Here is a 25,199-nt window from a genome sequence, read left to right as displayed (position 1 = left end):
ATTAGCCATAAATTAGGTTTCTTTTCTGGTATACTTATATCAAGAGATCTCTATTAATTGATCTACAAAAAGGTTCAGATTAGTCTATTTATTATAGATCAAATTGACCAAATATATTTGAGTGTACTCTAATTTTATAAGATGATTTTCAGTTTATATATCTGTTGTCTGTTTGTCCACTTGCCCACTCTGTAAACAGCTATTTCTTTTTATTTGAGCTCAACAACTTTTCCTCCTCTTTTTACATTTTCAGATCATTTAATTTGGGTTTATTTGGGTTATAGATTTAAAAGCATGCTTCCACCTAGGTTGTCAGCTGGTCAAAATGATGATAAAATTGCTTAAACAAAATCCTTTGGGGTGCGAAGACATTAGACAGGACTCCAATTAATAAGTAAGAGAGTGGCCACCTGGTAACTTTAACCAGCTCTTGTTCATTAATTTGAGGCCCCAATAATCTCCATAGAGTTATAGGAGACACCTCAACTAAAGTTCACATGACTAAAACAATTCATTGTTGCTGATCTAATGGTATATTCATGCCTTCAAGTATAAAATTGGGATTGTTTATGATAGCAAGTGTTTTCTTTCAGATGCAGACATCTGCCTTTTTCTTGTGTTCCAGCCAGGAGATTCAGGTCAGACCAACATGAGTCAAATGATAATTTTAAAACAAAAACTGTGTAATGTATAAGTTATACTTAGACGTGCTTAAATGGTAAACAGTTCAAACAATGTCACAAATTTCTTCAGTGCTCACATGTTAAAACACCCATAGTTAATAGAAAGTAATAGTTCCATTTCATGTTCTATGTTAAGCTTACTGCCTCTACTGCACTGTACTGTTATCAATCTTCTGAATGTTCAACAACTAAAATTAAGAGATAATTATAAACTCTTTTGGATTCCTTTTGCTGGGATCCTCCAGATCTTTTCCAAAAAAAGTTATATGATCCATAGTTGGGCCATAATTAACTATACTCAACTGGTATTAAATGATACTGAAGCTGATCTCTCTCCTAAATAAAATGCAAAATTAATAAAACAAGCCATGTTCCAAAAATCAGATGGCATCAGATATTCTATCAGCATAGGAAATACTTATACAAGTATAAAACTTAATGAGTGTATTATAAATGAATGACATGTCAGTTTCTAAAATTTCCTGAGTCTTATCCTTATCCTCCTTATTTACTATATTGTATATGGTCATCATCCCAAGAGATGCTCAAACTCCCCCCAGTTGCTGATGGTGTAGGAGGAGAGATGTATGATTCTCATTCAGCATATTGGTAGGCTCAAGGGAGTAGCAAACTGCTTCTCCTTATGGGAAGCTATTGCTAAAGTTATAATCATAAATTCCCTGTTGATTGTATTATTTGACTCCTGCATACTTAATTGGTTCTTTGCCTTTGTCTCTTTAGACTTAAAGCTGTACACCTACCCAAGATAAAAATCAGATATCTTGTGACTGTGGAGAAGACTGATATATGGTACTGTGTGCCAGATCCCAAGACAAAAGGCTAAACTTGCCCCTCAAACCTCAAAGGAGACATTTCTTAATATGGTTTTTCATGTTTTCAACAACAGAAATAAAAATCAAAAGGAAAAATAACAATCTGATCTTTTAGCAGTGACACTTGGAGCTCTGAGATAGCTAAACTGACACAAGGTGGAGCTGCCTGAGCCCCTCCCGGACCATGCTTCAAGGGCAACAAGAAGGACATTAGGCAAGAGAGTGTCCCAAACCCAGCATTCTTCTGGGGCCTGTCCCCTATTGCAATCTCAAGGGCTATTGGAAGAGTGACTGTTCTTGCCACCAGAGAGCAGGTAAGCCATCATCTTACTCCTTGCCCTCATAGGAGATCTTATCACCACCAGATTCATTGCTGACTGATTTACTCAGATTTGCTGCTGAAGACTGATGGGGCTCAGGGTTCACAGCCCTCCATTAAGGTGTTCTTCTCAAAGACCAAAGTCCCACTGGAGGTCTCAGGTAAGACATTCTCTGTGCTTGTGGACATAGAGGCCATACATAGTGCTTTTCCTGAGTCTTCAGGCCACTATATTAAGTCCTCAGTCTCAATAGTGGGTGTTGATGGCCAACCTACACAGCCTTTGCAGACAGGGCCTATTCTATGCATGTTCCAAGCCCCCTTCTTTTCTGGTTGAGCCCATAGTGTGAGATACCTCCAATCCTACCTGTGCTACCCATGCAATGCCTATTTTAATTTGTATCAGGGCTCCTTCAATTTTTCCTTGCATTCCCCAATATCTGATATCTCTCAAACATTTACAAAACTTACACATATAGTTAAGTGCCTTTTAGACAATGGTTTTCTTAAACCTACCAATTCATCATATAATATTCCCATTCTCCTGGTGCTCAAGCCTGGTGGGTCTTATCGTCTAATGCAAGACCTTTGGGTAACCAATAATGCCATTACCCCAATCCAACCAGTGGTTCCAACCTTTATGCCATGCTCTCACATATCACTCCCTCCACCACTCACTTTACAGTCATAGATCTCAAAAATGCCTTTTGTATTCCTTTGTGTTTATGCAGACTAACCCAAACACTCTGAGGTCTCAACAATTTACACTTGTCATCTCTATAGTAAAACCTCTCCGTAAGGACACATAGCACCCCTTCCTTTCCTAATCATCAATTTTGTGGACACAACTCTGGCCAGGACTGGAAGGTAGACCTTATACACATGCTCTGCCACAAATATCTCAAATATCTTGTCATTTTTTTTTGTACTTTTTCATGATAGAGAAAAGCCATTCCCACAACCAGGGAGACTATTGATATACTTACTAAAGTCCTGTTGTAGGAAATCATCCCAAGGACTACAACCAAGGTGGAGGAGCCCCTTCTTGGTCTTTTTGGCAACCCCAACTGTAATCAAAGTTTCTGCACTGCCATCCTGGTTCAACATCACTCAAGTGATGCCCTCCCAGCCCTGAATCTAACTATTGTGAGTGGTCATCCAATTTTCTATTGCCACTCATCTCTGTCTCACCAAGGCCTCACAGCCACAACTTTCAGTCTAAGTTGTGTTTTGCTATTCAATTTGGTTCCTAATTCCTTACATTCTATTAATTCATTATTTTTCTTACAGTAGGACTCTAATATTCTTTCCTACAGACTCCCACACCATGCAAAAGATCATTTTCATATTGTTCTATGTGACAACAGTCATAGTTCTGTCTAGCCTCAGCTGTTTAGTTAAACATGAGATAAGAGCCTAAGCTCTTATCTCCCTTATAATGACACAGCCATGTCCATCCCCATCCCTCTTATTTTTTCTAGCTCAACTCCTGGAACAGAGACAAGCCCTACCTTCTTACACTTTTAACTGTTTCTCTTTAAGATTAAAAAAATCACCTCTCTTAACTTCAATTCTCCTAACCCCAGTTATTTTTCACAATTCTACCTTACCATGGTCCTGGTGAAATGACATATTTAAATCAAAGACATCATTCCTTCTACCTCCCCTGTGTCCTTAAATATGATATTGGCCTGCCTCCTCATAGCATCTTGTCTCATTATTTTTCCAGTCCAAGATTTGGGCACTCACAAATGATAAACTTGCCCTTGCTGAAACACCTGGCACCAGCTGCATGGGTATCAAATGACACCCTGACAACCTTCCTAAACCCCAATACAGCACCCTTTTTCATCAGGCAGTAGTAATAGAGACTTTGTCCTTTTCCTAACAATGCAAAGATGGGAGTGAGAGGTTCTTGCCTCAATAGAAATTATGGCAGAAGGCCAAAGTGGGAACACCTACCACTTTCTGCTTCTTCCCAAGCTCCTATTTGAAAATTCCAATTGGCTGCTTGTGCATCAGCAATGCGCACCTTAGGCACCACCCCAGTCATAAATTATATGTATGTCCCATGTCCCACCTTTTCAGCAGAGAAATCTAGGCCCCAGTGGTCATGAAGTTCTCTCTGCATCCTTAGAACAAAGACTATTTTTTTGCTTTATATTTTCTCATTTATCATGCCAAAAACTGTTTCAGCGTGTAGGTTGCTTGACAATTATCACAAATCTCTTACACAGTAAGCAAATAGAAGACAGATTACTGGTTCTTTTCTTTCTTGATGGGTGATTTTGTCATCAAACCTCAGACAATTTTGAAGGAAACTATACCTCTTCAGTTGTAGAGATTCCTTCTTGACATTGTCTTGGTTCGGGTTTAGAATTATAATCCCATGAAAATGTTATTGGAATTCTAGCAAGTTAATTTCACTTTACCACTTCCAGTGCAACCCAAGGTGAAAATAAAGACACTAAAACACATTTATAGTTAAGAGGAGGGAAGGGGACCTAAGTCTGGCAGGGAGGAAGGTTTATCCAAACAAAGGTCTTGACCCATGGCGTAACTCTGGTTTTATTAACTTGTGAAGAAAGGAGTAGCTTGAGGCTGAGTAAAAGTGGGAATGGAAGGAAAAATGTGAGAATTGTGAGCTGGGTTATCTAGGAGGCCTGAAAGCACCTCTGCAATATTTAGAGAGAAGGATATTCAGCCACGCCAATCTGCATAACACAATTGAAGTAGCAGTTAATGTTTTGGAAGGTGGTACTTCAGTTCTGATGTGCAAACTTTTCTGCCCTGGGAATTTATAGTCTCTTATCTCAAAGCTCAAACCAAACTGACAGCCTGCAGCCATGGCTCTTCATCCAATCAGGCTCAATATTGTTTTGGGAGTGATGGGACAGTGAAGGAGTGACTGTCACCTAGTTTCAAAAATTATGCATCAGCACTTTAGCTAGCCCTATTTACATTGCATGGAGCCAATTGAAGGGGAAAAAGAAATGGTCTAGCCAGCTCTGTACATGTCACTACATGAAGATAAGGCCAGGTTTAGCCAAAGTGGAGGCAATTGCTCTTTGTTCAAAGAGAGTCATCTATGTGGTCCTCCACAGTCACGGTCATTGTTATTCTATAAATCACCAGTCCACACCCACTAGTTTTGCCTAAATCCTTTACTTCCTGAAATTATCGTGACAAAGACCTGTGAAGTACAGCAGACTTATGTCAGTTCAGCTAGTGAATGGTTATAATAAATACATTTTTAAGTAAGCCTACTGGTGAATACAGAACATTTTACTTATATTTCATCATTTTTGTATATTTTGCAACATCATGTTCATTTCATCTGTCCCAAACAAGTTTCAACATTAAGTTGCAATGCTGACATTCAATTAAATATGTTTAATCATTGTCAAGACCCTCATTATATTTTTGGAACTAGTTCTAACATTGGATTACTCCATTTGGTTGCATGACCATTTCGTATCATTTGGACTAGTCAAATATTGAAAGAGTTTTGGCCCAGACAAGACACTGTAGCTGGTAAAGCCTCAGGCAGAACCAAGGAGCTCCATCTCTCCCACCCTAGGAATTTACCTATGGTGCCAAACAAAGAGCAATGGGCTACCTGTTCATCACTAATGCCCCTTAGGTTTCACTCCAAACTTAGGCTACTTATATGCCTCCACTCCATGTGTTCCACGGAGAGATCACTGACCCTGGGGGGAGATGCCGCACCCCAGGGGATCAGGGGTGCCTCTCCCCACATTCTCAAAATAAAGGTCATTTATATTTCATACTTCTTATCTTTTCAGCCACCACCAGTCCCCCACAGTTCTATCATATGGTTCAATGACTGGGAATGGCAGATGAGAGACTCCTAGGCCCTCCCAGTTTGAGTGCCCTGCCGTTCAGGATGAGGACTGGACTACATCTTGCATTAATTCCCCACTTCTACACTCGAGAGCTGTAAACTTATCACTGCTGGCTCACAAACACACTGACCCGATTTACCACAGGTGAGTAACCCCAGGAGATTGCCACTGGGCCAGGCCCCAGGTAGGTTTTCTCTCCCTTTCTGTGGGTTTGTGTGACACTCTCATGTTCTTAGATAGCCCAAGGCAGAGTTTCCCTGGGCCAGCCTGTGTCCACACTGAGAGACTCTCACGTCTTTCAGAGCTTTTTAAGTTCTCACGGGCAGAGCTGTTACTAAACCCACGTGAAATTCACTCATATGTTGGTGACAGCCAATTATTACGAGTTTTGGAACCATATAATACCAATAGGTCTAGAGTAAAAAGTGACAACTTTAAACTTAGTAAACCATGGTCCATTGCTTCATCTGGCTATAACTCCATGGGCTAGACCCCACATCAGATTTTATCTTGGGGACCATTTCCTGTCCCAACCAAAAAACCCCATACCTATCTATGGCTTATCACACTGATGACAAGTTTCTAAAACTCTCTATCTTTAAGCCTTTGTTTTGGGAATGTGTGTCCTTTCCCACTCCTCCAGAATCCTTCTTCCTTCCCAAACTTAAAGAGATAATAGCATCTTTCCTTGCACCTTTTCAGAACTTTCCCAGTTTCCTCACCACTTACTCTCCCCCCACCACGTGCTGACCCATTCCACGCCGAGATGGGAAAAATGAGCCCAAATAGTGTTGAGAGATATGCATGGGGCTGCTTTAAGCTTTAAGCTGCTTTAACTTCATGCCGTGCCCCAACTCTGCACAGTGTTTCGGCTCTCATGTGGTGCTTCAGGTCCGCGTGGGGTCAGCTCTAATGCTGTGCCCTAATCTGCATGCCTTGTGAGCAGTTCCAGCTCCACGTGGTGGCTCAGCTCCACATCTGTCCCACAGCATGTAAAATCCCAGCTTCTCTGCACCCCCTGCCCCCATGCTCTGGAGGAAGTTCCAGCCCCACCCCGTACTCTATGTCCCGACCCTCGCCCTGCCTTCACTCCGTGTGCCCTGCAGCCATGCTGGGTGTGCTCTGCGTGTGCCAGACCAGTCCCGCCCCCAAGCTCAAGTGCAGCTCTGTCTGCTGTAGCAGACAGGCGCAGCAGATAGCTCATTATATTGCTGATTTGATGCTATATTCGTGTTTTCAAATATAAAATTCAGATTGTTACTACTGCCTTTTTTGTGTTCCCGCCATGACAAATGTTTTCTTTTAGATCCAGATATATGCTTAGAGATATAAAATCTAGATGTTTAACAACTAAAATTAAAAAAAAATAACTATAAATTCCTTTTATTGGGAACCACTAGCTCTTTTCCATGACAAGGGTTGTATGATATATGCAAAACAGCAAAAACAAAACTGCAGCAGAAGCAAACCTTTTCCAGCCTATCTGCCTGCCCTGGCTCAGCCCTCCACTGAGCCATAATTAACTATATTCCACTGACATTAAATAACATTGTAGCTGATTTCTCTCCTAAATAAAAAGGAAAAAAAGTAATTAAACAGGCCATCCTCCAAAAATCAGATAGCATTAGTCATTAAAATAACATAAAGAGATATTTATATATGTGAATAAATAACATGTCAGTTCCTAAAGTTCTCTGGACCTTGTCCTCCTTTTTGGAAGTCATTACTAAAATTATAAATACCCTGTTGATTATATTTGACTCCTCCATAATTACTTAATTCTACAGATACCTTCTACTGTATTCCAGATCCCACAACAAAATGGCAAATCTTGACATTCAAATCTCATAGAGACCTTAATATGGTTTTTGATATTTTCAAAAAAAGAGATAACAGTGACACTTGGAATTCTGAGACAGGTAAACTGACACAAGGTGGAACTGCCTGCCCCCCCCCATGGACCATACCTCAAATGCAGCAGAAGACAGTGGGCAAGAGAGTGCCCCATCCTGGCATTCCTTTGAGAACTTACCCCAGGGTTACTGGACTGTCCTAGCCACCAGAGAGTGGGTAAGCCATCCTAACTTCCAGCCCTCACAGGAAATGTCAACATTGCCAGATTCATCCCTGACAGATCTGCTTAAACTTGCTGCTAAAGACTGACGGGGCTCAGGGCCAACAGCAGCCCACTATAAGGTGTCTGTGTCAGAGTCCAAGTCCCACTAAAAGTCTCAGGTTAGACATTCTCTATACTTGTGGACACAGAGGCCATATGTACAGAGTTCTTCCTGAGTTTTCAGGCTGCTATATTAAATCTTAATCTTCAGCCTCTAGGAGGTATGAAAGGTCAACCTATGCCATTTACAAACAGGCCTGTTTTGTGCAGGTACCAGACTGCTTCTTCCCAGTCTACCCAGTGGTGCCAAATCTTTCCTCCCCACTCACTCTAGTGTCCTAAATCTTAAAAATGCTTTTATTCCCTTGTGTTTATATAGGCTGACCCAGACACTGAGGCCTCAACAGCTTATACCTGTTATCACTAGTAAACCTCTCCTCAGTGATATAAGACCACCTCCTTCTTTCCTTATTCACCAATTTCTCAGACAACCCTGGTCAGACTGGTGGATAAATTTTGTCTTCTCACTTTGTTTATACTTTTTTAGGATACATAAAAGCCTTTCACACAACCAGGGAGACTGCTGATATTCTTGCTAAAGTCCTATTACAACAAATCATTCCAAGGACTACAACCAGGTTACAGTGACCCATACCTGATATTCTTGGCAACCTCAACAGTGATCAAAGTTGCTAGACTGCCATCCTGGTTTCACATCACTCAGGCTAAGTGGTGCCCTGCTAACCCTAGATCTCACCACCTTTTTGCCTACTCATCTCTGCCTTACCAAGGCCTCACAGCTACAACTCTCAGGCTGTCATGTTTTGTTATCCAATTTGGTTTCTAATTTCTTATTCTTTTTACAGCAGGACTCTTAACAGTATTTCCTAAAGACTCCAATGTCATGCATACCAGAGACAAGTTTTACCCACCTACCCTCTTAACTTTTACCCTCTCAGATGGGGGAGTAATCACCTCTCATAACTTCACTCCTCCTAACCTCACACTTATTTTTCAGAATTCTACCTCACCATGACAATGATCCTACCTCAACGTGGTCCTGATATAATAACATGTCTAAATCAAAGGCATCTTTCCTTCTACCTCATCTGGGTCCTTAAATATGACAGTGCCATGCTTCCTCATGATATCTTGTCTCTTTGGTTTTCCAGTCTAACATACGTGCATTCACCAGTGAAGTTGTCCTGGCTAAACCACCTGCCAGCTTCTACCTGGGCATCAACCATCATCCATTCACTCCCTTAGACCCCAGTACAGCACCCCCTTAGAGCAGGAATTAGTAAAGAGAGAAATCTTCATCCCTTTTCATATTAATAATCATGAAAGAGTTTTGGCCCAGACAGGACACTCTAGCCAGCGAAGCCTCAGGCAGAACCAAGGAGCACCATCTACCCCACTCCTAGGAATTTACCTATGGTGCAAAACAAAGGCCAATGGGCTACCTGTGCATCACTAATGCCCATTAGGTTCCACCCCAAATCTAGGCTACTTATATGCCTCCACTCCACGTGTTTCATGGAGAGATCCCTGACCCCGGGGGGAGATGCTGTGCCCTAGGGGATTGGGGGTGTCTCTCCCCGCATTCCCAAAATAAAGGTCATTCATATTTCATACTTCTTATGTTTTCAGCCACCGCTGGTCCCCCACAATTCTATCAAGTATGTATTCACATTGCCGTGTATGTTGCATGCGCATGTTGAAAAATAACACAGTACTCTATTATTTGTGTCATGATCATAGTTCCAATTTGAAATGCTGTACAATATTTTTCTTAGACTCAGGTTACGTACTGTATAGCAAAGAAATTTTACAAACAACAAATGATGGGACCCACTCATTTCATATATATATAGCAAAAATTTAGAGCTGTTACTTTTGTGGGGGAAGCCAATTTAGTTAAAAATACTATAGGCAGAGAGACAGGGCTAGTCCTCTAAAGAGCCAGTGCAGATATGTTGGAAATATGGGGGAGATAGACACCTCCTGCTGTAGGCAAAGGATTAAACAAATGCATCCACATCCTAGGGACTGGTATTCTAATTAGTTCCCAATTACCCTGGAGTCACTATGTCATCTCTCTAGGGGAAAGAATGCCCACTTTCTATGTGACTTGTTTCCTCATTTGTCCCTAATGTAATCAATTTTACCTGGACTTTTAATATTGGCTAACTATAGTTACATGCCACCTTATATCCATCTGCATTGTGACTTCCCAGTTTTACACCACCTTGAACCCATGGTTTTACTCTATAAAAGTCCTAGGTAAAGACAGTCCTTGGCAACCTACTTGGGTCCCCTTGTGTCTCTCAAACAGAAGCTTTTTTTTTTTCTCTAATACCTCTGTTGTTCCTAGAATTCATGCTTCAGTTTTAGAGAACAAAACCTCATGGACATAGTAAGCCAAGAGGTTAATTCCCCTACATCAGTTTGATTGAACAAAAATAGACTTTTAAAATTACACTTGAGGTATGAACACACAAATGCTACTGGAACAGTGGAATCTAGGTTTCAAGATATATGCTTTTAGCCAATGTCTGTAGATGGTCCATTGTGCCCTAATCATAAAATATGTAGTCTTCAAAACTAAAGAACACAGAAATAAGTAGCATTTTTATGACAAATCAGTGACCTTGAATAATTTCTATTTTTTAAGTTTTCATTTTATGTTAAAGAGATTAAGACAAAAGAAGACAGAACAAAGCACATCAGAACACAACAATGCAAAAAAAAAAAAAAAAGAACACAACAATGCAAGCAACACAGCACTTCACCACAAGACAACCCAATATTAACAGTAGTTACCATAATATCTCTTTCTTTGAAATAGTTGAGCATACCTTCACATACAATAGTATCAAACATAACAAAAATAGTATAAAACCATTCAGGAGAATCAAAGTATTACAGGACATTCAGAATCAAATAACAGAAAAAGAATAACAACTACTATATTATCACATTTTCCATAAAAAATTTATTTATACTACGATACATATACAAACCCAATAAGATACAACATGATAGAACCAATGGAAACAGAAGAACAAAAGCATGGTAGGACTTCAAAGCAAGATGACATTAAATCAGCAATGGCTACCATAATGTCTTGTCATCTTCAAAATAACTGTGCATACCATCACACAAAATAAAATCAAACAAAACAGAATACAAACATTTCAACTAATGAAGAAAACATTATTACATGGCTTCAAAACAATTTAATTGGGAATCATGATTACCATAAAATCTTATGCACTTTTGCCATTTCTTAAACTTGGAAGACTACATGGTATTTATACATGTGAATTTGATCTATTTTGCTTGTTAGTATGGTCTCAAGTTGACTCCATTTATTTATAAATATCTCAGTTATAATTTTTTATAGCTGAGTAGTACTGAATTGTATAAAAACACATCTGTTTTATCCATTCCTCAATTGATGGACCCTTAGGTTGTTTCCAAGGCCTGGCTATTAAAAATTGTGCTGTTACAAACATGAGTGCACATACATAACTATATTGATGTTTTCAGTTCTCCTGGGAATATGCCTGAAAGTCGAATAGCTGGGTCAAATGCAATTTCCAATCCAAGGTTTTTGAGGAATATCCAGACTGACCTCCACAGTGGATGCACAAGCCTACACTCCCGCCAACAGTGCAGGGGAGTTCCCTTTTCTCCACAGCCTCTCTGCATTTGTTGTTGGTAGTTTTCCTGATCCTGGCCATTTTTGCTGGAGTGAAATGGAATCTCAGTGTGGTTTTAATTTTCAATTGTCTAATGACTAATGATGATGAACATTTTTTCATGTATTTATTTGCCATTTGTATTTCTTCGTCTCAGAAATGTGTATCTATCTCAGATGCCCATTTTTAGATTGGATCTTTAAATGTAGGTGTTTAGGGGTGTTAAATAGCTGACTATATTAATGTTTTTGGATCATTGAACACAGCTGTTTGCAGTCTCTCTGTTTGAATGTCTACTTTGTATTCTTTGATACTGTGATTTGAGCAACTATTTCCAAGATGATAATATGTAATCTATTAACAGGTGATTTCTTACTGTTATGTTTTTTTTGTAGTTCTGTATTATGTGTAACCTTACACTGCTTTGTTTTGTTTTGTGTTTTTCTCTTTTTCCTCTTAAATAAAAAAAATTTGTAGGTCTGATTTTTTAAAATTCTTTATATGTTTTAGACAGAAGTCCTTAGGCTGAGGGACAGTTCACTAAGATTTATTCTTTGGTTGTGGATTTTCTTTTCACTATGCTAGAGATTTCTTTTGACATGCAGAAACTCTTTAATAAAACGTGATCCCAGTTATTGATTCTGGGAAGTATTGCCCATGTGGTTCGATTCCTGTTCATGAATTCCCTACCTACCCCTGTATCTTTAAGATTTTTACCTAATTTGTCTTCCAACATATTTAGTGTTTCCTTTTTAATATTCAGATCTTTGATCTATTTAGATTTTAGTTTAGCACATGATGTTAGGCATGGGTCTAGCTTTAGTTTTTTGCATATGGAGAGCCAATTTTTCCAGTACCATTTATCAAAGAGACTATTGTTCTTCCAGTGAACATGTTTGGCCCGTTTATCAAAGATAAAGTGGTTGAGTGTGTTTGCAGTTGTGGCAGTATCTTCCATTCTATTCTGTTGATTGTCATGTCTGTTTTTATTCCAGTACCATGATGATTTTATCACAGTGGCTTTGTAGTACAAGTTCAAGTCAGGGATTCTGATGCCTCCTGCCTTGCCTTTGCTGCTTAGAATTGACTTTGATACTCTAGGCTTCTTATGGTTCTAGATGAATTTTAGGAGTGATTTCTCTAGGTCTATGAGGTATGTTAATAATATTTTCATTGAGATTGCATTGAATCTGTATGATAGTTTTGGGAGAATGGTCATTTTCACAATATTTATTCTTGTTATCCATGAACAAGAGATGTCTTTCCATTTTCTGAGATTCACTTTGATTTCTTTGTCAGGGTACTATAATTTTCCCTGTGTAGAACTTTACCTCTTTCATTAGACTAATTCCTAAGTATTGCACTTTTTCATGCTACTGTTTAGGATGTGGCTTCTTTTATTTCTCTCTCAGTGATTTGGTTGTTAGTGTATAGAAATTATATTGACTTTTGAGTATTGACTTTGAATCCAGCTATGTTGCTGAATTTATTTACTATATCTAGGAGTCTTTCAAGGAGTTTTGGGGTCTTCTATGTAGAATGTCATATCATTTTCAAATAATGATAATTTAGCTTCCTCTTTTTCTATCATCACTCCTTTTATTTCTCTTGCTTGTCTAATTGCTCTGGCGGGTATTGCCAATACTATGTCGAATAGGAGCGGTGATAAGAGACATCCTCATCTTGTGCCTGATTTTAAGGTAAAGGCTTTCAGTTTTTGGCCATTTAATGTTATGATGGTTGTTGGTTTGTTGTAGACAGCTTTAATATATTGAAGTAAAGACCAACTATTCCAATTTTCTGTAAGATTCTTATCATGAATGACTGTTGGACATTTTCAATAACATTTTGTGCATCTATCGAAATGATCACGTGATTCTTGCTCTTGGATCTGTTGATATGGTGGATTACATTTATTGATTTATGTATGTTGAACAATCTCTGCATGCCTGGAGTGAATCTCATTTGGTCAAGGTTTATAATCTTGATGATTTGCTGCACCCTGTTTGCCAATATTTTATTGAAAATTTTTGCATCTATGTTCATTAGGGACATTGGCCTGTAGTTTTTTTATTTGGATCTTTCTTGGGTTTTGTTGCTAGAGTACTATTTGCTTCCAGGAATGACTTATGAAGAATTGCTTCCTTTTCAATTTCATTGAAGAGTTTGAGGAGTGTCAACATTAAGTCTTTGTACTTCTTGTAAAATTACAATGTGAATCCACCTGGGCTTAGGATTTCCTTCTTATATTTCCAATTTTATTAATAGAAAATGGGTTAGTCAGCAGTTTTACATCATCTTGGCCTATCTTTGGTATTTTATATGTTTCTAGGAATCTATTCATTTCTGTGGACAAAGTGAATCCACCTGGGCTTAGGATTTCCTTCTATTAATAAAATTTTCAATTTTATTAATAGAAAATGGGTTATTCAGCAGTTTTATATCATCTTGGCCTATCTTTGGTAGTTTATATGTTTCTAGGAATCTATTCATTTCTGTGGTATCAAACTTATGAGAGTAGAGGTTTTTGAAATATGTGTTGATAACCTTCTGTATTTCCACAGAGTCTGTAGTGATTTCAAGTTTTTCATTCCTTATTGCATGAATTTGAGCTTTTTCTGTCATTTTTAAAATAAGGTTGATTAGGAGCTTATCAATTTTATTTACTCATTCTTTCAAAGAACCAACTCTTTGATTCATTGATTCTTTGGATTATTTTTTAGTCTCTATTACATTAATTTCATCTCTGATTTTTATAATTTCTTCCCTATTTCTGGCTTTGGGCTTCAATTACTCTATTTTTGCTAGATGTTTGAAGTGTGGCTTCAGTTTGTTTCTTTGTGTTAGTTCTGTTTTCCTGATGTAGTAACTCAGTGCATTAAATTTTCCCCTGAGGACTGCTTTCATTGCACCCCACAGATTTCAGTAAGTTGTATTTTATTTTTGTTTGCTTCTATGTGTTGCTTAATTTCTTCTTTAATTTCCTCCATGACCCACTGATTTCTCAAATGTATTATTCAATTTCCATGTTTTTGTGAGGTTTTTGCCATTTCTTTCATCATTAATTTCTAGTTTCAAGGCGTTATGATCCAATAACATGCATGGAATAATTTTAGTTGTTTTGCATTTACTTAAATATGTTCTTTGGGCTAGTATATGGTCTGTTTTAGATAATGTCCTATGTATTGCTCAGAAGAATGTATATTCAGATGTTTTTGGATGGAACACTTTGTCTACACCTATCAAGTCCATTTGTTCTCAAGTGTGATTCAGTTCTGTTATTTCTTTGCTGATTTTCTGTCTGGTTGATCTATCCCTTGGTGTCAATGGTGTGTTAAGGTCTCCTGTTGTAATTGTGTTATTGCTTACTTGATTTTTCATTTCTGTTAATACTTGTGTTGTGTAGGTGGATGCTCTTGAATTTGGTGCATATATATTTAAGATTGTTATATCTTCATGTTGAAATTTTCCCCTAACTAATATGTAGTGACTTTCTTTATCTCTTCAGATCAATCTTGGTTTGAAAATCACATTGTCTGCAAACAGAATATCTAGCCCTGCTTTTCTGGGGAGTGTTCCTGTTGCATGATGTATTGTTTTCCATTCTTTGACTTTCAGTTGGTGAGTTTCCTTTTGGATTAGGTGGGTTTCTTGTAGACAGCATATGGTTGGATGTTGTTTCTGAGTCCATTCTGTCAGTCTGCTTCTCTTAATTGGTGAATTAAGACCATTTACATTAAAGGTTATAAATATTATATATTGATTTATTTTTGATGTTATCTTTTTGCTGTTTCATCTTTATCTTTCCATTCTGTTTAATTTTCTGCCTTATGTATTGCTTTTTCCCTATGAGCATGTAGAACATTTTTCAGTATTCTTTGCAGGGTTGGTTTGATGATCACTAAGTTCTTCAGCTGCTCTTTGTCATGGAAATATCTTATTTCTCCATCCATTTTGAATGACAGTTTTTCAGGGTACATCAGTCTAGGTTGGAAGTATTTTCCTTAAGGATCTGAAACACTTAGTTCCACACTTTATTGACTTCATTGTTTGTGTTGAGAAGTCTGCTGTGATTCTGATAGATTTCCTTTAAATTGATATGTCTTTTCTGTCTAATAGCTTTTAATATTCTGTTGTTAGGTTGGATTTCTGGGACGGGAATGTTTATGTGTCTCTGTGTAGTTTTGTTTTGCTTATGGCTATGTAAAGTTCTATATGCTTCACTAATCCTAATGTCAGTTTGCATTCTCATGTTTTGGAATTTTTCAGCTATTACATTTGTAAATAGCCTCTTGATATCTTTAGTGTTGTCCCTATCTTTTTCGTTTATCCCTATCAATATTTTGGGTTTTTTTTAGCATCATCTTTTAGATGTTTAGTTGTTATTTCCTGAATCCTTGTTATTTTTATATTTCCTTTCCTGTTCTCTAGCTGCAATCTTGTCTTGATGTCTGAAATTTTCTCTTCTCATTTGTTGACATGGTTTTGACAACTTACAATGGAATATTTGATTTCCTGTATATCTCTTTGAATCTGTTTCTTGTATCGTTTTTTTCTTATATTGTCCATCCAGGGTAGCCACATTTCTGCATTGTTCCTCTAATTTTTTAACTGTGTCTCTTTTAGATGTGTTCAGCATTTGTTTCATTACTTTTATCATTTCTTTTTTTACCTGGGAAATTATTTTTATTTTGAATTCCTTTAAAGCCTCCCAGAGTTACTTACTTATTTCAATTGCTGTTATTTCAGGTAATTTGGGCATATGGCTCATAGTTTCTTCAATGTATATGGCTTCTAGACTATCTTGGGATGGGCTGGATGTTTGAGATTGCATTTTGATCTTTCATCTTGTCATTTTCCTATATTTCCATGTTTCAAGTGATGTTCCAAAGCTTCCCATTGGCATATTAGAAAGCACCTCCTATGCCCTTGGCTCCTGGGACTCAGTGGAAGTTGCTAAATGTGGTCTAGTCAGGCCCACAGGACCTTGTATTGCATCTCCAGTGTTCCAGGAAGTTAGGTGGGCTCATTACCACTGTGCGTGATTGTCCAAAGCTCTCCCTGGGTTAGCACTCATGCACTGCAACTCACATGTACCCTCAGGCCCCCTGATTGAGGAAGGTCCCCAGGCTTAGTCTAGTCAGTCCTTGGTACCTCTGGAGCCTAGTCCAGTGTGTCTGGAAGCTGGGAAGGCACTTAACTGGGAGCAATGATCTTAGACTCTCCTTGGGCCTGCTCCAGTGTGCTAGAACTCGTCTTTCACGGCCTCAGCTCCCTGGCTCGAAAGACGGTCACTGGAGATGTTCCAATAAGGCCTGAAAAACCTGCAGAGCCTAGTCTAATGTGGCTGGAAGCTGGGAAGGCACTTAACCACTTGGAGCTATGATCTTAAACTCTCCCCAGGCCAGTGTCCAGTTTGCTGAAACTTACCTTGCACAGCCTCAGTTCCCCAGGTTGAAAGAAGATCACTGGTAATGGTCCAGTTAGAACAATTTCTAAGTTTTGTTGTTAAAATTTTATCTTCTAGAATGTTTAGAATTCCTTCTTGGGAATACAATATGGATTCTAACAAATCTAAAATTTTTAGCTGATTTATCAATTAAGTTTCTTTATGTTGGATAATGAACAGGCAGAAAAATGAATAATCTCATATATATCCAATATTAGATAAAGATAAAGATACTGTTTCATTATAGACAATGAAGAGAAGAGTTTTCTAGCTAGAAATCTACTAATGTACCACTACCTGGTGTTTTGATGATTCATGGAAACTATAAAAGTGTAACTATAGCAACAATTTGTTAATTAGCAAGAACATTTTAACCAGAGGTTCAAAGTGCTCATAAGTAAAGCAGTTACTTCATGTATCAAGCAACGTAAGTCAGCAGAATACTGGGGTCATTTGGGCAGTTTAGAATGGAAAATAGAATAGACAATGGTGACTGTCAATTAGGAGGATAAATGCTGCCATAATATAACTCACTATCCTGCAATTTTGTTTGTGTGTATATGTGAAATGTGAACAGATATAACTTTAAAGAATTTTTACAGGATAATGAAGTTAAAGTAGGTTCTCACAGTTTTAAAATCAAATACAATGGCCATACATTATTTATGAATGAGATGATGCATTTCTACATTCATGTGACCACAAACCTGCCATTTTATCTCTGGATTTCTAACATGAAATGTTCTGAATGTGAAAGTTTGGATACAGCAAGGAGTTAATCTGTCCTCTAAAAATGAAAACAACCAATGTGCCTTCTTCCTGAATTAGAAAAATTCTAAGTAATAAGGTAAAGAGCCACTTGAGGGAATAAAGCAGGTAAGCTTGCATAAGAATACTTTACTTCTTAGTATCACTTCCTCACCTCCTACTAAAGATTTCAAATATCAAATTCCAAATAAACTTTCTACATTCAAATTATGTCTTAGGTTTTTTTTGGGGTAAAGCTATGCCAACTACCTTCATAGCTACCAGTCTAATACCCCCAGTCTCTTGATATCATGACTCTTAAAAATTTACGAACAAAGGTGTGCATATATTGATTAGTTTTGGGGAAACAGAGACAATGCATTTGTATTATGTCAAAAATATTCCAATTTAAATTGTGAGACCTTGATTATGAAAATGGTATAACCCATGTCATGATAGAATTATATAACTCATCATCATAAAAGCAATAAGTAAATGTTTTGTAAAAGTAATATAAACTTATTAAATGAAGTAGAGGCTTTTTTCCAGTTTGTTTTAGGTGTCTGTCAAGTGCTTAAATGGAAGTATTCAGCAGTCAAACAGATAGGCAATTCTAGAGCTTCAGATAGATCTGGCTAGAAAGATCTGACACAATATATTTTCTTGCTCAAGCTTTTTATGGCTATTTTCATATCTCTGTTTCTCAATGTACAGATAAGAGGATTCAAAATAGGAGTAAGAGTAAAGTAAATAATAAATAGGTATTTGTCACCTGATAATGTGGTGAAAGGCCACACATACAGAAACATGCAAGGAGTGAAAGAAAGCACAATCACAGTGATGTGAGCTGACAAAGTGATGAGAGCCTTGTATAAGTCCCCTGAAGATCATTTCCAGACTGTGATCAAAATGAAGACATAGGAAAGCAGAAGCAGGAAGAAGGTGGCCATGGGCTCATGAAGCCATTGTTGGCAGCAACAACAAACTCAAATTTGGCTCCATTTGTGCATGCAAGTTTTATAATTCTGGGAAATTCACAGTAAAAGCTATTTCACTAGGAGCACAAAAAGGCAAGTTTATGACAAAATACAATTGAGACATAGCATGGACTACTCCTCCTACCCAGCTAAGGGCTACAAAGGAAACACATCTTTTAGGGCTCATAATGCTCAAGTAATGAAGAGGCTTACATATGGCTATGTACCTATCAAATGCCATAGCTATGAGTAGTACCATCTCCACTCCTCCCATGATGTGTATGAAGCATATTTGTTTCATACAGACTTGGAAAGAAATTAATTTACACTTACTTAAGATATCCAGGATCATCTGAGAATTACAGTCATGGAAAGGCCCATGTCATAGAAGGACACGGTAGCTAAAAGGAAGTACGTAGGGGACTGTAAATGTAAATGTAAATATAAATGTATGTGAATCTGTAATTAACAAGATGATAATAAAGAGGTTTCTCAGGATGAAATATGAAATACCTAGGAACTAACATAATCAAGGAAGTGAAAGACCTCTGTAAAGACAACTATAGCACACTGAAAAAGACGATTGAAGAGGACATCAGAAAACAGGAAATTCTCCTCTGTTCCTGGATAGATGGAACAAATATTTTCATAGTTTGCATAATACCAAATCAGTTATAGAGGTTCAATACAGTCTTAACGCAGATGCCATCAGCATAATTTACTGAAATAGAGAAAATAAACATAAAATTCATATTGAACCAGAAGAATCCCACATAGCAAAAGCAAATTTGAGCATCCAGAGCAGAGTAGCAGGCCTCACAATAAACAGATTTCATGTTACAATACGAGGAAATAGTGATAGAAATGGCATGATGCAGGAATGAAAACAGATACCCGGATAAGTGGAAAAGAGGATACAAATGCATCACCAAATGTATTCAGATCTTTCACAAAGGGTACAAAAGCACATGTGAGGAGAAAGATAACCTATTCTACAAGTGATGCTGGAAAAACCTCATCTATTTGTATAATATTGGAACTGAACAAACTTCTCACTGTTTAAGAAATTAAAATCACAATTAGTCAAAGATCTAAATATTAAAATAGGAACATTAAACTTACTGGGGAATAAAATAAGTAAAACACTTAAAAACGTAGGATTAGGGAACGATTGTAAACAAACCTAAATTGCACAAAAAAATAATAAAAATAATCAATAAATGTTTAAAAAGCTTCTGCACAGCAAAAAGTCAATTAGTATTGTGAAAAGACAATCTACAAAATAAGAAAATTGTTACCCGCTATCTCTTTTACAAAAGACAGAAATCAATAACAATTTTTTTTAAAAAACTTTTACACTAGACAAATGAAATGAACAGATGTTTCACAGAGGAAAAAGTGCAAATTGTCAACAAATATATGAAAAAATCATAATCACTAGCAATTAGAGAATTCAAATTGGAGCAATGCTAAGATTCCATCTTACTTCAGAAACAATGTCAATCACCAAGAAATCAAGCACTAACAAATGCTGACAAGTCTGTGGTGAAAAAAGAAACCTTCTCCATTTTTGGTGGGAATGTATGGTAGCACAAACATTATGGAAATAAGTATGGAGAGTTCTCAACAAGCTGAAATTAGAAATTTCACATGGTCCAGCTGTTCCACTGCTAGCTATCTTCCCAAAAAAGAGCTGAAGACATTACACTATATAATTACATGCATCCCAATGTTTATAGCAACAAAACAATTTGTGACAATAAAATCCTGCAAACAGCCTGTATGCTTGTCAACAAGATGATTTGATTAAGAAAATATGGTAATTTTATATAATGGATACTATTCAGGTATAAAGAATAAAAAATTGAGACATATGGTTAGGAAAAAGGATGCTCTCAGAAGACATAATGTTGAGTGAAATTAACCAGACACATGAGTTTAAATAGCATTGTCATCTCCACTTGAGTGAGTTGAAGTGTGTACAAACAGAATGAAAATGCAGGGATAGAAGGGGAGAAGAGGGTTGACCTCTTGCAATAGGGAAAGGGATCTAAGGGAACATCATTGAGGGGTTAGAAAGAGGAAAGGGGGAATTAAGTGGAATAAAGCTACCCCATTTATAGGACCATAATAACCTCAAAGACTGTAAACATTGTATGTCATAAGGTCAATTAATAACATCAACAAGCATAAATGTTGTGGTACGGGAATTAAAGAAGGAGATAGTTATGGAAGGTGAAGGTGATTCAGAAAAAATAATAAGCTGGAGTATATCTCTACCTATTCCCAAAGCATTGGGTCTTGGCCCAGTCCCAATCTCCTACATGAGTTAATAGCAGATGACTTCAATAAAACACACAAGTGGCACTATTTTTAGGGCTCTAGAAAGTTCAAAATCCTTCTAATGGAATTTGAGATTCCCTGCGGGTTGTGACAAATAATATCCCTGGAAACCCCATATTACTTTGGTTTTCAAACAAAGGAAAGGGATACTGACTGAGATAAACATGGGAACTGAGAGAAGCTTGAGAGTCAGTTCGAAGATATATCCAAGTAGTAAATTTTGACAGTTAAGAGAACTGCTTGATCTGTAAGATTGACAGCTTTTATTGTTCTGGATCAGCAAGTGTCAGCAGCCATGTCATTGCCTAACTCAGCTGTGGTGTTGTCTTGACCTCAGAACACTATGAGTATGTCCTTTTCTAACACAGCGAGAGGCTTTCAACTTGCCCATAATATGCTATACATTTTACATTTTATATGTATACACATGTATAAAATATTTCACTATATATATAGCATAATTGTACAGAAAAATTGATCATTATCTGCATTACTTTTTTCACTGCTGAAAAAAAATACCAGATACCCAAAGTTAAGGAGTAAAAAGGTTGTTTGGTTCACAGTTTGTAGCAGTTTTAGTCCATAATTGACTGGCTCCAAGGCAGGGTAGCACATGACAGAGAAGCAACATTTCATGGAGGTGGAAGCCAGCAAAAACAGTAAGAAAAAGCAAAAGAAATAAGCTGGACACAAGCTTCCTTCTGCCTCCTTTATCTTATCCATACTGCTTTGAATCTAATCAAATCAGTAGACTGATCCAGCGATCACTCATACTTAATCCCAGCATTGCACTATAAATTAATAGCAAATTCTAGATTATGTTGCTTCTGAAAAAGTCCACCCTCCCATGACCACATGAGGCACTGGGGAGACATTCAGACAAAACCTAACAATAATAAATGCTAGAAAGAGATTTGATAAACAAAATTGTACCAGTGAATCAATGAATTTCCATGTAATTTGCATTGTGAAAAAGTAGCCAAAGAAAATGTAGGGTTTGAGTTCTATGTCAACATAAAAACAAATAATTGTTTTGTATAAGTATGATTCATGTGATATTTGTTTACATTAAATTCAAATTTAACTGAAAAGCAACTGTTTATTTGCTATTTTGAATAGTACATTTTTCATTTTATGTAAATCTTGTGTTTTTGCATGAAGTTATGTATAATATAATCCTATAATATTTCTAAGAACTGTATCATATATATGGTGATGTGTTTTTGCAGTCATAGTTTTGATTATGCTTTTTAACCTTTGAATCTTGTGCTTTCTCAATCTATCAAAATACTAAGAGCCTTCCTCATATAATTAGAGGAAACAATCCTCAAAAGAGACTAAGACTAGCAAAAGCAATTCTTGGCAACAAGTGCAAGGCAGGGAGTATGGCAATTTTTTTTAAAGTTATATTATAAAGCTACAGTGACAAACTGTGTTGACAAAATTTTTAAAAATGTCTTCGGAATACATGAAGAGAACAAAAGACACACAAACAACTTGAAGCACTTTCAATTACTTTACCTTTGACAAAGGAGTCAATCATATTTACTGGAAGACAGACAGCATCTTTTATAAATGCAGCCTGGAAAACTGACTTTCCCCTGTTTGATCCTGGACCCACATCTGTTGCCATGCAGTAAACTAATATCAAAATAGACCAAAGATCTAAATATCAAAACAGAAACCCTTAGTCTTCTACAAGATGGATAAATAAATACTATGACTTGTGTTTAGATGTCCCCCTCAAAGTCTCATGCAGTCATGGTGAGGGTGGGAGGCAGTTTTCCAGAGGTGATTGAATCTAGAATGCTTGGTGGAAAGATCTAGGTGTCTGATTCTCAAATCAGCCCAATAATTGGTTTGGCATAATTGTGACTAGGATTAAAGGGATGAATGCTCAAGTGTTAAACTGCATAAAATACAAGGGACAGAAAGAGAGCTAATGTGACCTTGTCTTACTGCTTGCCATGATTCCCTTCTGCCATGCTACCCTGCCTTGCAGCCAGGTAACTATACACTGAAATGTCTAAAAACTGAGTGTCTTTCCTCCTTTAACTTTAGGTGTTGGGTATTTTGTTTCAGTAATGTGAAAAGTAGCTAAGACAGTCAAACTCTTGAAAAAATAAGTATAAAAAAGGACTTTATGAAAAAATTCCAGTTGCACTGAAAATACTACAAAAAGTATCATATAAATTAAAAAGATTTGCATACAAGGTGAGACCCACACAGGAGGAAAATAATTTTACCACTTTCTTCTCAGACAGAGGACTAATATTTGAGATATGTAAAGAAATAGAAGTTAGAACCTACAAATTCACAAACCCAATTTAAAATGATCATCTGAAATGAAAAGATGATTCTCAAATGAAGAAGTACAAATAGAAATAAATGTGTGAAAAAATTTTCAACATCACCAGTCATTTGAGAAATAAAAATTCAGCAACATTGAGATTCTATCTCCAGAAAAAATGGCTATCATCAAGAAACCAATAAACAGTAAATGCTGTGAGTCGGTGGGGAGAAAGGAATTGCTCCTTTTTGGTCCAATTGTAAATTGGTATAGTCATTATAGAAATCATTCTGAAAAATGTATCAAAAAACTAAAACTTTTGGTCCCATCAAGACACAGTGATACATGTATATACATGATGGTATGAGCATACTCTATAATAATCTTAGAAACAACCCATATGCCTGCCCATCAACAGATGAATGAATTTAAAAAATGTAGTATTTATATGTAGTGGAGTTGTACTCTGACATAAAGAACTTGAGATATTTTAAGTTAAATGGATGCATTTTGAGACCATAATGTTAAGTGAAGTAAATCAGAAACACAAGTTTAAACATCACATTTTTTTATTGTGTGAGAAACTCAAAGTGTAAATAAGAAGTAGAATAGAAGATAGATATTGGGAAGTAGGAGAAAATGGTGAATATTGGAAGAGGAGCAAGAGAAGATTAAAAAAGAAAGAATGGAATGCAAAAGAAATTGTTCATAAAACAGAATGGAAGGCAAAAATAAATTTTTTGTAAATGAGGAGGAATTTTGTAAATGTTGAAGGAAAGAGGAGGAAAATGTGGAAGAAAAATTAAGGTATATTATGTACAAAAGCAAGTGCCTCAATGACTGCAATCATTATGTATGACAAACATGCACTAGGAGAAAATAAAGTTGAAAAAGAAATACAGTACTGTTCCTAGGAACATGACTATGACTACACTGTACTCTTTAGTTATTTTATTTCATTATTATCAACTCAAAATGTTTTCAAGGATCCATTGTGTGTAGTCACAAAATTAAATTGCTTAGAAGTGGATTATATTGAATTATTGTTGAATGAAATTAAAAATACATGTGTAAGAAAACAGTGGGGCAGTGTGTTGGTTACTTTGCTTACTGCTGATATAAACTACCCAAGGCCCAAAGTTAAAGAAAGAAAGATATCTTATAGCTCACTGCTTGTACAGGTTTTAGTACATAGTTCACTGGCTTCAAGGCAGAGTGGCATGGCAGAGGGGAATCAAGAGGAGAAAAAAAATCATGGCAGGCAAAGAATCAGAAGCAGCAGGTAGCAAGCTGCAAACAGCACATGATAAATGACTTTCTTTTTGTTCCTTTATGATGGTTGAATAATCTTGCTAATTTGAGAAGTTTAGTTAAGAGAAGTCTAAGTAAATCAGTTTAGTAACATCACATCTTAAAATGTAAAGCACTCACCCAAGGGTGGCTCATAGCCTGGATGGTATAATGGGGAAATGAAGAAGGACAGATCTGCTTTTGTTCCTTTGGAGGAATTCCAGTCTTAACTTTCACCTTGGACATAATCTCCTGGTTTCTAGCACAGATGGCAGCTTCCATCATAGACTCTTCAGCATTCCACCACAGACCCATGAACCTCTTGATACGAACTTGTATGTGACACTGTTGTGAACTCTAGACCTTTGCTTGAATCCTTCAGTGTGCAGATACCCTCTGCATTCTTCTTCATCTGACTCTGTAAATGACCACTGTAAGCCAATTTTGTAAATCCTTGTACACTCGTATACCTTACATTGTATCTGTTTTCTCTACTAAAACATTGACTGATACACTTATATTCTAGCCAAAATATACTTAGGGAAGGTAGCAATCACAGTCAGTGTGGGGCACTCTTAATCC

General features: G+C 37.0%; 1 pseudogene; it reads right to left on the bottom strand.

Annotated features, from left to right (window-relative positions):
• Positions 1–18,352: 18,352 nt before the first annotated feature.
• On the bottom strand, positions 18,353–24,932 carry LOC106025772 (olfactory receptor 4F21-like; annotated as a pseudogene).
• Between the last annotated feature and the right edge of the window lie 267 nt (positions 24,933–25,199).

Source organism: Cavia porcellus, unplaced genomic scaffold (genome assembly GCF_034190915.1).
Source record: "Cavia porcellus strain 051 isolate PalLab524CR breed Dunkin Hartley unplaced genomic scaffold, mCavPor4.1 scaffold_10, whole genome shotgun sequence".
Lineage (NCBI taxonomy): Eukaryota > Metazoa > Chordata > Mammalia > Rodentia > Caviidae > Cavia > Cavia porcellus.
This window is presented reverse-complemented; position numbering and strand designations above follow the sequence as displayed.